The 11156-nt window shown below is 43.9% G+C and overlaps 1 long non-coding RNA gene across 1 annotated transcript in view; it reads left to right on the top strand.

Annotated features, from left to right (window-relative positions):
• The window catches only part of LOC109299165, a 13091-nt gene extending 3483 nt beyond the window's left edge, over positions 1-9608 (top strand). The window contains exon 2 of the long non-coding RNA XR_002097786.1: positions 8033-9608. This is a non-coding gene — a long non-coding RNA (uncharacterized LOC109299165). The remainder of the gene's footprint in view (positions 1-8032) is intronic.
• Positions 9609-11156: the final 1548 nt, after the last annotated feature.

Raw genomic sequence — 11156 nt, 5'->3', positions numbered from 1 at the left:
AAAAAAAAAAAAAAAAAGTTATGCTCAATCAGTTATGCACTCTTGCCAAACATGCATTTCTTATGTTATTGTTACAGGCTTCTGCCAGTTATTTGTGATTTTTTTTTTTTCAGTATTGCCTGTCATTTTGGAGAGCTTAATTTCTGAGTTCCTCTGCCTTTTCAGTTTTTCATCAAAAGACAGAATAGACAGTGAGCCTGGTTTTGATATCATACCAATTTTTCACTGATGCAATCTTGATATGCACCATTATCGTAGAGTGAAATTCTGCTGTCTATGATTTTCAGCCAACAAGAAACTGAGATTACTGTAAGCTTTTTGGTACAGGAGCAGTCTGCTTGATGAAAGTGTGTATTATGGCAAGCACGATAGGATTTGACTGTCTCACAGTGGTCTCTCATCAAAAGTATATTAATTGCAACATGGAAAGCATTTTTTTATTTTAAATCCTGCATCTGTAACTGGTGGTTTTGAGGGGGAAACTGAGTAAAAAGGCTCTCAGGAAATACATGTTTGGAAGGAGAAATGTACACGTAACTGGTGAACAGAATTTTCTCTTTGTCCTAGAAATTGTACAGCTCCTGGGTAGCGTTTTGTGATAGTGGTTCTGTAACATGCATCAACATGTTGGTAACATGTCAGGGCATCCATAAACTCCCATTCCTATTCCTGAAGAGAGAAACATAGCAGAACTGTACAAAAGGTTGTTACATTATCCAAAAAAAACTTTCTGTGGCTTGAATGTCCAGAGAGAATTAATGGCCTGGTTCCTCTCTCTTATCTCTATCTCCTATCTCTTATCTCTATCTCTATCTCCTGGTTCCTATCTCTTACATTTGTGCCAACTCTGCAGCCCCAGAAACTGGCACCAGAAGCATAGGAGTTAGGGCCGCAAGCAAACAGGCAAAGGGAGGAAACAGGTAAAAGGTAAAGAAATATCAGCACTGTGGTAACATACAATCAGTACCTTACTTTCTCCCCCACATCTCCGGAGGTGTCCCCAAACAAGCCTTTAGTCCCTAGAGTGCTCAAACATCCTGCAGCTGCCCCTAAGTCTGAGTCCAGCTCCTTCAGCCCTCAGTCCTTCTCCAGCTCCACTGTATGCTTCTCTGTGTAGGGCTTACTGGGTTCCATATGCACTCTACTCCCTCTTCTGCTTTAACTCCAGCCTCAAGCTTCCTCTTCCTTTTTTCCCAGCCCCTGGGGGTTTCTGGGAGCTATAGTGGAGTGGGCACCTGAACACCCACATATACAAGGCCTTGTTGGCTGGGGTGTGCGACCGCAGGCACTCCTGGTTGGCGTGGCAGTGCTGCATCAAGGTCAAGGCCTTGTGGGCACAGTGGGTGCCCATGACCGAACACAGTTGTTGGTCTGGTTGTTCCTGCAAAACTATGCCCTTTCTGTGACAGTTGACCTGTATTTTGGCACCCCGGGACCCAGGCCGCAGCCATGTGGTTTACACCAGCACAGGCAGCCTATCTGAGCGCCTGCCTCTCCCTGACCCATCTGGTGACACATCCCCAGAGGAGGGACCCTCAGGTGTTCAGCGTCCCACCCTGCCCAGCCTCTGGGTGCTCAATTCACTAGCAGCTCAGGGAGCCCTGGCCAGCAGCTACCTCACCAGCTGCATAGCCCCAGACCCCGCTACAAGGAATAGCCGGCCATGACACCATTGGCCGTTAGCAGCACCAGCTTCTCCCAGGGGGCCTCTGGCCACGTGCCTGCATGCTGTGTGCCATGGGCTGAGGACACCGGGCTCAGCTGCATACCATTACTGACAGGGTAGACCGTGCAAACAGCCCTAGACACGTAGTAAACCCCACATTGGGGGAAGGACCCTCCTGGCTCTGTCCCAGCCCTTGCCCCTGTCCCCACTTCCTATCTGGCCCACCTGTGCTCCCCTGGCTCTGGGTTCTCCCCCACAGCATACAGAGAGGCAGGAAACAGTGCAAAAATGTATTGAGCAGCCTGTGCCCCTGCAGCTGGTTGAGCCTGGGCCTCTCACATCCTGAGGAAGGTGTTGATGCTGGCGGCGATGTCCTCCTTGGCAGCAGGGGGCAGGAACGTGTAGCACTGGCACAGGTATCCCTCCAGGTGGTGGTTGAGGTTGTGGGGCAGCCTCGACTTGCCTCACATGTTGTCATAGCTCATGGCCCCATACCAGGTGCGCAGATTCAACCGGTGCATCAGGAGGATCAGCAGCAGCAGGGCTTAGGGGATTGGGCACCCCTCGGCCTGCACAAACAGGTCATCATACGCTGGCCAGGGCATGTGCAGCAGGGGCACACTTGGGCTGCAGTGGCGGTGCACTCGGGCTACCTCCTCAGAGAAGATCCCTATGGGGAGAGTGGGAATGCAGCAAGCTCCTCATCCCAGTTGTCTGAGGGCCTTGCATGCCTTAAGCTTGGGCAGCATGGGCTGGGCAGCAGTGCAACAGGGTGGGTGGCATGTAGGGGCAGAGCGGAAGAGCGGGGTCAGTAGCCATGGCTGCAGATGCTGCCAGTTGCCTGGCTTGTTCAGCCCTATTAAGGAGGCAGGGGAGGTGGGCTGCCTGTGGCTAGCACCCAGTGGGCCACTCCTTACTATTATTTTTTTTGGTTTTCAATGTTAGCATCTTCCCATTGTCTTGTACACCAATCTGCCAACCTTCTGGCTTCTCGTGTATTTAGGATTGGTTTGCCCCTGGCTGTCTCCACTGCTGACAGTGGCTGTATCCCCAATGCTTCAGTTTTAGGGTCAACTTCCACTATCTGAAGCCTATGGGACAAGGCATCAGCATTGTGCTGTCTCCCAGGGCAATATGCTATTTGGTAGTCAAACTCAACCAGCTGTTCTAACCATCCAGCCAGTTGTCCTTTTGGTTGTTGAAAATTGTGAAGCCACCAGGGTAAACTGGCCTGTTCTTATGTCACCAATTCAAAGTAAGGGGTAGGCATCCTTAACAGAAACATCATTCAGTCTATGATAATCCACACAGACCCACATACCTACCCCTTTCTTCTGCAATAACAGTACAGGGGCTGCCCGTGGGCTGACAGAGGGCCTAATGATGCCTCTTTCCTCCATATCTTGCAGCTGCTCATCAGACTAATGCTGGAAATGGATGGGTACTCTTCTAGGCCACTAACTAACAGGTTTGGTATTGCTAGTATTAATCTAGTGATTTATTAAACCTGTATATCTTAAGTCATAATTTCCAAGGCTGAGTACATCTGCATATTCCAATAGTGCTTCTTGCACTGCCCTCTTTTGCTTGGGTTCCATAATTTGCAGATTTGTTAGAATCTGAGTAGGCCATGATGTGAGCACTTTTGCTATGGACCTTATGGCAGTTGCAAACTGCACTACTGCATTTCAATGCAAGTCAAAAGTCCCAAATACTTTGGTTCTATGATATTGTTTATTTGTGTTGAGGTAATACCCACTGGTACAGATCAAGACCTGTTTTCTAGGGCTGTGCAAAATGGCACCGTTCCATTTTGCCTTGAGTTTCAGCAGTTTGAGGGAACAGTGTTTCGTCTCGAATTTCATTTCAGGTTGAAACAGCTGTTCCATTCTGTTCCATCGAAACAGAAAGGTTGTTTTGACACTGTTTCGAGTTTTGCTGGGGCTGGGGCTGAGAAGTCAGCCCAGCTACATCACGCCAGGGAGGGAGGAAGCCCGGCTGGGCTGCTTTCCCATTCCCCGTGCTAGATTGGTCCAGGGGCGGGAGGCAGCTGGGCTGCTTTCCAGGGTCCCGTGCTATATCACAATGTAGTGTGGGGCCCTAGGAAGCAGCCCAGCTGGGCTGCCTCCTGCTCCCACCGCTATGTAGCAGGTGGTCCCAGAAAGCAGCCCAGCTGGGCTGCCTCCGGTCCCCTGCTGGATCTTGCGCTGGTGATGGGAAAGCAGCCCAGCTGGACTGACTTCCCATCCCCAGCCTATGGTCAAAATGTTTTGATTTTCCAAACGTTTTGACAAGCCTCATTCTGTTTCGGGGCTATTTTGACCGCTTTTGTTTTGTTCCAATTTTGCTGTTTCACCTCGAAATTGCTCGAAACAGTCAGAATGAAACAACTCGCAAAATTTCGCACAGCCCTACTGTTTTCCCTAACATAAACCCAAAGCAAAAACTCTCTCTTCCACACGGATATTACAAAAGAAAGAGATGAGTCGAAGTTCACTTGTTCTCCAGTAGATGGCTGATACTGTACTTGACTGGATGGAATACATACCTAATTGACACTTATTGTCCTATAAATGATTGTACATTTGTAACATGCTGTTCTACTAACAGACTTTTTTACTGTCTCTGACTCAAAGAGCACATCTACCTGAGACGCTTACTGCGCAGCAGCTCATTGCTATTGTGCAGTAGCATTACCAAGCATGAACCATGATGCAGTGTTACTGCGCAGTAGTAACAAGTGGCAACCATACCAGGACGCTATTGCACAGTAACACCAGTTACTGCACAGTCATTTAGTACTTGGTTATGTGAGTACTAAATGACTGTGCAGTAACAACTGCACAGTGGACAGATCGTATAAACGTGCCCAAAATATGTACAAATATAATATGGAACTGGAAAAATTGAGCCTCTTTCTCTGTTTCACGTGACTGCAACCACATGGTTAATTGTGAAGAGAAAAATTAAGGAAATACTAGGCATCTTTAATTATCTACCAGGTCCTGTCCATAAAACATTTAACTTTTCATTACAAAGCCACTTCTAAAACCAATTCCATTTTTGCTGGGTCTAAATTTAGAAAATCATATCACATGTTTTTCATCCCTTAAAATATTTTTCCCTTCTCTATATGAAGTCCACCAAAGTTTGAACTGTATGAAACAGAGATCCAATTTGTTTGGCTAGCATGGGGCAGTCATCCAAGGTGACAATGGAACTCTGCCCTGGGGTTCAACAAAAGTTAAATGATCAAAGATGTTTTGAACAAAAATGTTTGGGGCTTAATGAAGCAAAGTTTTCTGACAAAGCTTTGTTTCATTGGAAAGCTTCTGATCAGTTCTAATAGAAAATTAACTATATATTAAGACCATTTGCAAAACAAAAAAAGTGTCCCTGCTTTTTTTAGAGTCTTTTTTACTGAAGGCTTTATTGAAAAGCAAGGTCTTCTGCTGGTATAAATGAGCTCCACTGAAGCCAACGCAGCTAAAATTTACATAAACAGTTTTTCACTGTCACCTTATCACTTTATCTCCCCAATGCTCCATTTCAATCCCTGCCACAAAGTGGTAGTTATCATGTAATAAAATGTGAAGGGCTATCAATGAGGTTAAAGATATAGATGAAGCTCAGTATCCCTCACAAAATCTAATTGCTCTAGTTCATCCTTATTTTTTTTTCTTTTGAAAAATGTGGATGTGTGATTAAGGCAGACAAGATTTTTGGGGATATATATGATATCTTTTATTAGACCAACTAAATAATTGGAAAAATTGTTCTTTGCAAGCCTTCAGGCACAAACACCCTTCTTCAGGCATAAGGAAATTCTGCCGTTGTTTTGTGTTCTCTTGGATGGAATAGAAGCCAGTGAGTGCTTAAGAAATTCCAGCATGTACATAGTCAACAGAGATCAGAAGAAGATTCATAGATTCATTCATAGATGCTAGGGTCAGAAGGGACCTCAACAGATCACCAAGTCCGACCCCCTGCCTAGGCAGAGTCAGATGATCCCAGCCAGATGCCTATCCAGCCTTCTCTTAAAGACCCCCAAGGTGGAGAGCACCACCTCCCTTGGAAGCCCATTCCAGATTTTGGCCACCCTTACTGTGGAGAAGTTTTTCCTGATATCCAGCCTAAACCTGCTCCCTGGCAGTTTGTGACCATTGTTCCTTGTTACCCCAAGAAGTGCCCTGGTGAACAGAGCATCTCTGATTCCTTACTGCATCCCCCTAATGAGTTTGTAGGCAGCCACAAGATCACCTCTCAGCCTTCTCTTGTGGAGGCTGAAGAGGTCCAGGTCCCTTAGTCTCTCCTCTTAGGGCTTGTACTTGTAGCCCCTAACCATATGAGTGGCCCTCCTCTGGACCCTCTCAAGTCTATCTGCATCCTTCTTGAAGTACGGTACTGAAAACTGGACTCAGTACTCCAACTGTGGTCTGACCAATGCCTCGTAGAAAGGAAGTATCACCTCGTTGATTCTATTTGTCATGCATCTGTTGTAGCATGATAAAGTGCAGTTAGCTTTGCTGATGATTTTGTCACACTGACAACTCATGTTCGTCTTGGAGTCCACTATGAATGAGATCCCTTTCCACTTCTGTGCTGCTGAGAGGGTCCGTTCCCAGCCAGTAGGTGTACTGGATATTTTTGTGCCCTAGGTGCAGCACTCTGCACTTGTCCTTGTTGTACTGCATCCTCTATCTTGTTCAGTAGGGGTCCTATGCTGCCCCGCGCCTTCCTTTTACCCCCTACATACCTAAAAAAAAGACTTCTTGTTGTCCGTAATTTGTGTTGCCAGCTTCAGCTCTGTAGTTGCTTTGGCTTTTCTAACTGCCTCCCTGCAAGTGCAGGCCAAGTAAGTACTCCTCCTTGGTAGCTTCCCTCTGCTTCCATTGCCTATATGCCTTCTTTTTTGCCCTTAGGATCCCCTGGATTTTCTTGTTTAGCCAAGGATGTTTTTTGGCTCCTTTCCCCCTTTTCCCTCGTACTGGGATAGTCTCCCTCTGTGCCGGAAGGATCGCTTCCTTTAGAAACGACCACCCTTCTTGGACTTCCATCTCACCGATACTCTTGTCCTGCAGTGCATCATTGACTAGACTCCTATGCATACTGAAGTTAGCCTTCCTAAAGTCAAGCACTTCCACCCTACTAGTTATTTTACCCACCCTATGCCATATGGTGAATTCAATTGATTGGTGGTCACTGTCCCCAAGATGACCATGAATCTGCAGCTCCCTTAACAGGTCCTCTCCCATAGCCAACACCAAGTCCAGTAAGGCATTCCCCCTAGTGGGACCATATACCTCCTGCATTAGGTGAAGGTTCTACACTCAGGTTAAGAACCTACGTGAACGGTTGGATTTGGCTGACTGTTCCTCCCAACAGATGTCAGGGCAGTTTAGGTCCCCCATGACAACCACATCCCTAGACTATATGGCCTCTGGGAGCTGCCTCAATCATTCCAAGTCTAGCTATTCCTCTTGATGTGGTGGTCTGTAGCAGACCCCCACCACCCAGTCCCTTTCCCCTCAACCTCCATGTATCCTAACCCACAATGCCTCAACTTTTTCTTCCTCTGATCCCATTTTGATTAGGGTAGATGTATAATGCTCCTTTAGAACCCTGCCCCCTTTCCTCCCTACTCTGTCCCTTCTGTATAACCTGTAGCCCTGATGTAACAGAGGGTTTGAGATCTAGAGTGTAGATCAGGAATCTGAAATATTGGGCTTTGTTCACAGTTTTCCACTGGCTTTTTTTTTTCTTTCTCATTTGGAAAGTTATATGGAGCTTGCCTCATGTCTGCACTGAGCCTTGAGGAGTACAGGTAACACATAAGCATAGCTCAGGAGGGACAGGGGCTGCTATGTTCAGCTCTATATCACTTATTTGTGGGTGGTTAGTATTGCTTTAGTTAACTGGGCATGTCTATATGTGTGCATTTACTGTGCAGTAATCAAAATTACTGTGCAGTATGGGCGTGCATCTACACATGCATGCCCGTACTGTGCAGCAAATATGGTGACCTATACCAACTTGAGCATAAATTTGATACCTGCATCATGCACGTATCAAATTTATGTCTAGTTAGTTACTGCACAGTAAGGCAGTAAACCTTACTGCACAGTAACACTGCATGTGTGGACTGAATTGAGGCTAACTTTAGTCCCAAGTCAGTCAAAACACAGCGTTAATGCGCTTTAACACCTGCATGTGTAGACACTGGCCTATTCCCACTTACTGCACAATAATTTACTGTGCAGTAAATTTAAGATGGTGTAAATCCATATGTAGACACACCCAGTGACTCCTAGGTCTTGTGCTCTAACAACTTGTCTAGGATTTTCTTTTTTTTCTTTTTGTTTTTAGTACTACAGATTAGCTCCAAATTCTTCAGACTCTTTTCGGAGACACCAGTGCTCAGAACTCGAGGCACAGCTTTTCCCTTATGTAAAATGGAGGTAACAATACCAGCCTACTTCAAAGACAAAATTCATCATTGTAAAATGCTTTCTAAGATGTTGATTTCACCTACAAATTATAAACTGTTAAATGGAATGGTTTCCAGCATGATACTTTAAAACGAGGTGTCCACTGATGACTTAAGTGACCTCCATATTTGCTACAGTGTTGTGCAAAAGTAATTTCTGAACTTCCTTTGACTGGCAAGAGTAAATATGTTTTTGAAACTTGTTAACATCCTTTTAGCAGATACCATTATCACCAAAATCCAGGAGTAACAGTTTTGGGAATTGTGAAATATAGAGTGAAACCTGCTGGTGATTTATTTAGACTTTAGTCTGACGTTGCTTTCAGCATAGAGAGCAGGAGAGAGCATGACCAATATAAGGAAGAGAATTTTGGCAAATATGTGATGCAAGATGATGAGGTAATGATGTGGCCTGTATTTAAATTGTGTTAGTCACTCTAATATCATGCCTCTCCATATACATGCATGTCCACGTGCTGACCTGTATTATGCTATATACGTAATCAAGGTATCTGGTGAGTCGTACTGTGTACCTGCAATCAGAATCTGAAGTGCCTGAAGAAAGACAACAAATGCTGCCAGTCTTGTTGAAGTTTCTGCTTTCCCATCTTAGAAATATACTCACAGGAGCCACTCTCAACTGTGAAAATGACTGGATAATTAAACAGAACAAAGCAGGAAGGAAAAAACAAAACAAAAAAATTGGTGGTTCGAGAACCTAACTCCTAGGGTGGACCACTTTTGCTTAACCAAAGTCAGAAAGCCTCTTGCATAAGGCTTTAATAATACTGAATTGTTCTCCTTTTCTACATCACCCCTTGCTTTACTTGAACAACTGAAGTCTGAGGTAGCAAAGGCAGTGCTGTCCTGCTTTTGGAAATTCCAGCCACATTATTCCCTTTGGCCACCATACACCCTTGAAGAAGGGCCCTCAGCCGAAACAAATTCTTTCTCTCAAGCATGGAAGCATTTAAGACTTTTTTGTTCCTATTAAACTAGAGAGGCAGTCTCAGTTTAATAATAGGAACTAGAATTGAGCAAAAACTGCAGAGTGAATATTCACCATGATGGTAGTCACAGCCTTCTGTATTCATGTAAACGAATGTTCCCATATAAATGGAGAATATCCAGCAAGTGAATTTTAGTTGATTTGAATAGTTACAGAAAATGTGGCATGCAAACATGCTTGCAAAGCGGCACGGGTTCAAAAGTTTGAACAGGAAGTGCCTTTGTTTGGAATATCTTCCTTTTTTTAAAATAAACGTTTGAGTCACTGAGTGAAAAAGTAGAAACGTGAATGATGGAACTAATCGTACAGCACAAGCAACAAATACTAAAATACTTTTAGACTCCAATCTAATGAAGCATTTATGCATATGTTGGGTAGGGCTAGGTACTAAAAATTATTGTAAAATCAAAAGAAGAATGCCTACATCCCTCAGTAGATACAGGCTAGTGAAGAAGCCAAAATAAGAGTGGATATCAAAAATAAAAAAGTATGAGAGAGATGAGGGCTTTTTCATTTTTTGTTCTTCTTTTTAGTTTGGTGTTTTTAATAGCAGAGGACCCGATAGGTACACAATAGCAGAAAGCTCTCAGACTGCTAATCCTACTGGGTAAGTCATTTGGTTACTTAGCCAAATGGTCTTCTGACTGAGGCTTGATTGCACATCACTGGTATGTGCAAATATATCCCTCTTGTTTCCTGCAACTTGGTTGCTTATTTCTTATGACCACAGCCTTAACTTTGTATCTATATCTTCAATGAAAACAGTCTGGACAAACTGTTGTTACTTAAAGCTAATTTTAAACATCCAAACAGTAAATCTAATGTATTTTCCACCTTCCTCATTTGTCTTGAAACAATATCATATAGACATAGACATTAAAACACTGTTGATGCTTTTCTGACCATAAAAAATTGTCTATTTCAGAGCCTGATCACTCACTAATGTAGACTTTGAGCACTGGCACATGCTTGTTTGAGCTATTCATTTTCTGTTCAGTCGCATCAGATCAAAAGCTATTCTCTTACGTCTTGTTCTGTTAAACTTTTAATCTGCCACCAAAAAGGAATATTTTGGAGTAAGCAGACATATGTGAAGCGTTTGGCTATTGGTGTTCTACTGTGATATTTTCTGGGTTAAACACCAGCAATAATTACAGCAGTATTAGTGCATGTCTACACCGGCCTTTTACTTTACTGTTGCTATTGCTGACTCAACTCACAGCAGATGTAGATCGTTAAAACTCTGGTGCTTTTTTTTCTTTTATAGTGCTCCCACTGTTACTTCCACTGGAGGAGCTGAACTAATGCTAGGACGAGTGAAAAACACTTTTATTCAAAACCACTGTAGACGAATCCTAAAAGAATTATTAAAAAGAGTTGGCAGCTTACTGTGAGAGTGCTCATGCTAAGCAAGGCCTAGCATAATTACCAATGCACTAAAACTCCCAGAATGCTTCAAGGAGGTTGAGAAGTCAATGGTTGACATTCTGGTGATCATTATCTGACCCTTGAATAAGAATACTGACATTCTGATAAAAATTGCAAGCACACAGCTTCTATTGCAACCTACGGAAACCGCATGGCTAAACCACAATGATGAAAGATAACCGCTTATCGTTAAAGCAGTCTGGAAAATATTATAATATAGATGGGTTAACTAGTAACCAATAGAGGTAAGAATTAGAAATGCATATGTATGTGTGTTGTCATATATAAGTAATAGGAAAAGTATGTTAGAGGCCTCACTCAGAGCAGAGTGCAGACAGTTTTGCATCTTTTGTCTTAAAAAAGATAAGGGACTCCTTTTACCTGAGCTGTTGACCAGTTCTGAGACTACTGAATCGGGCAGCCGCACCTAGCCTTCGGGTTAGAAAGCAAGGGCCTGATTTGGGAACCTCGTGAACCAACAGACCTCCTTAGTTTATGACCTTGTGAAACAATAAAAGTTTTAAATTGAACATCCAGGTCTGAGCCTGTGCTTAATTCAGTCCTTA

The sequence above is a fragment of the Gavialis gangeticus genome, unplaced genomic scaffold (genome assembly GCF_001723915.1).
Source record: "Gavialis gangeticus isolate Ggan-Ray unplaced genomic scaffold, GavGan_comp1, whole genome shotgun sequence".
Taxonomy (NCBI): Eukaryota; Metazoa; Chordata; order Crocodylia; family Gavialidae; genus Gavialis; species Gavialis gangeticus.
Note: the sequence above shows the minus strand (reverse complement) of the source record. Positions and strands in the feature narration are given on the sequence as shown.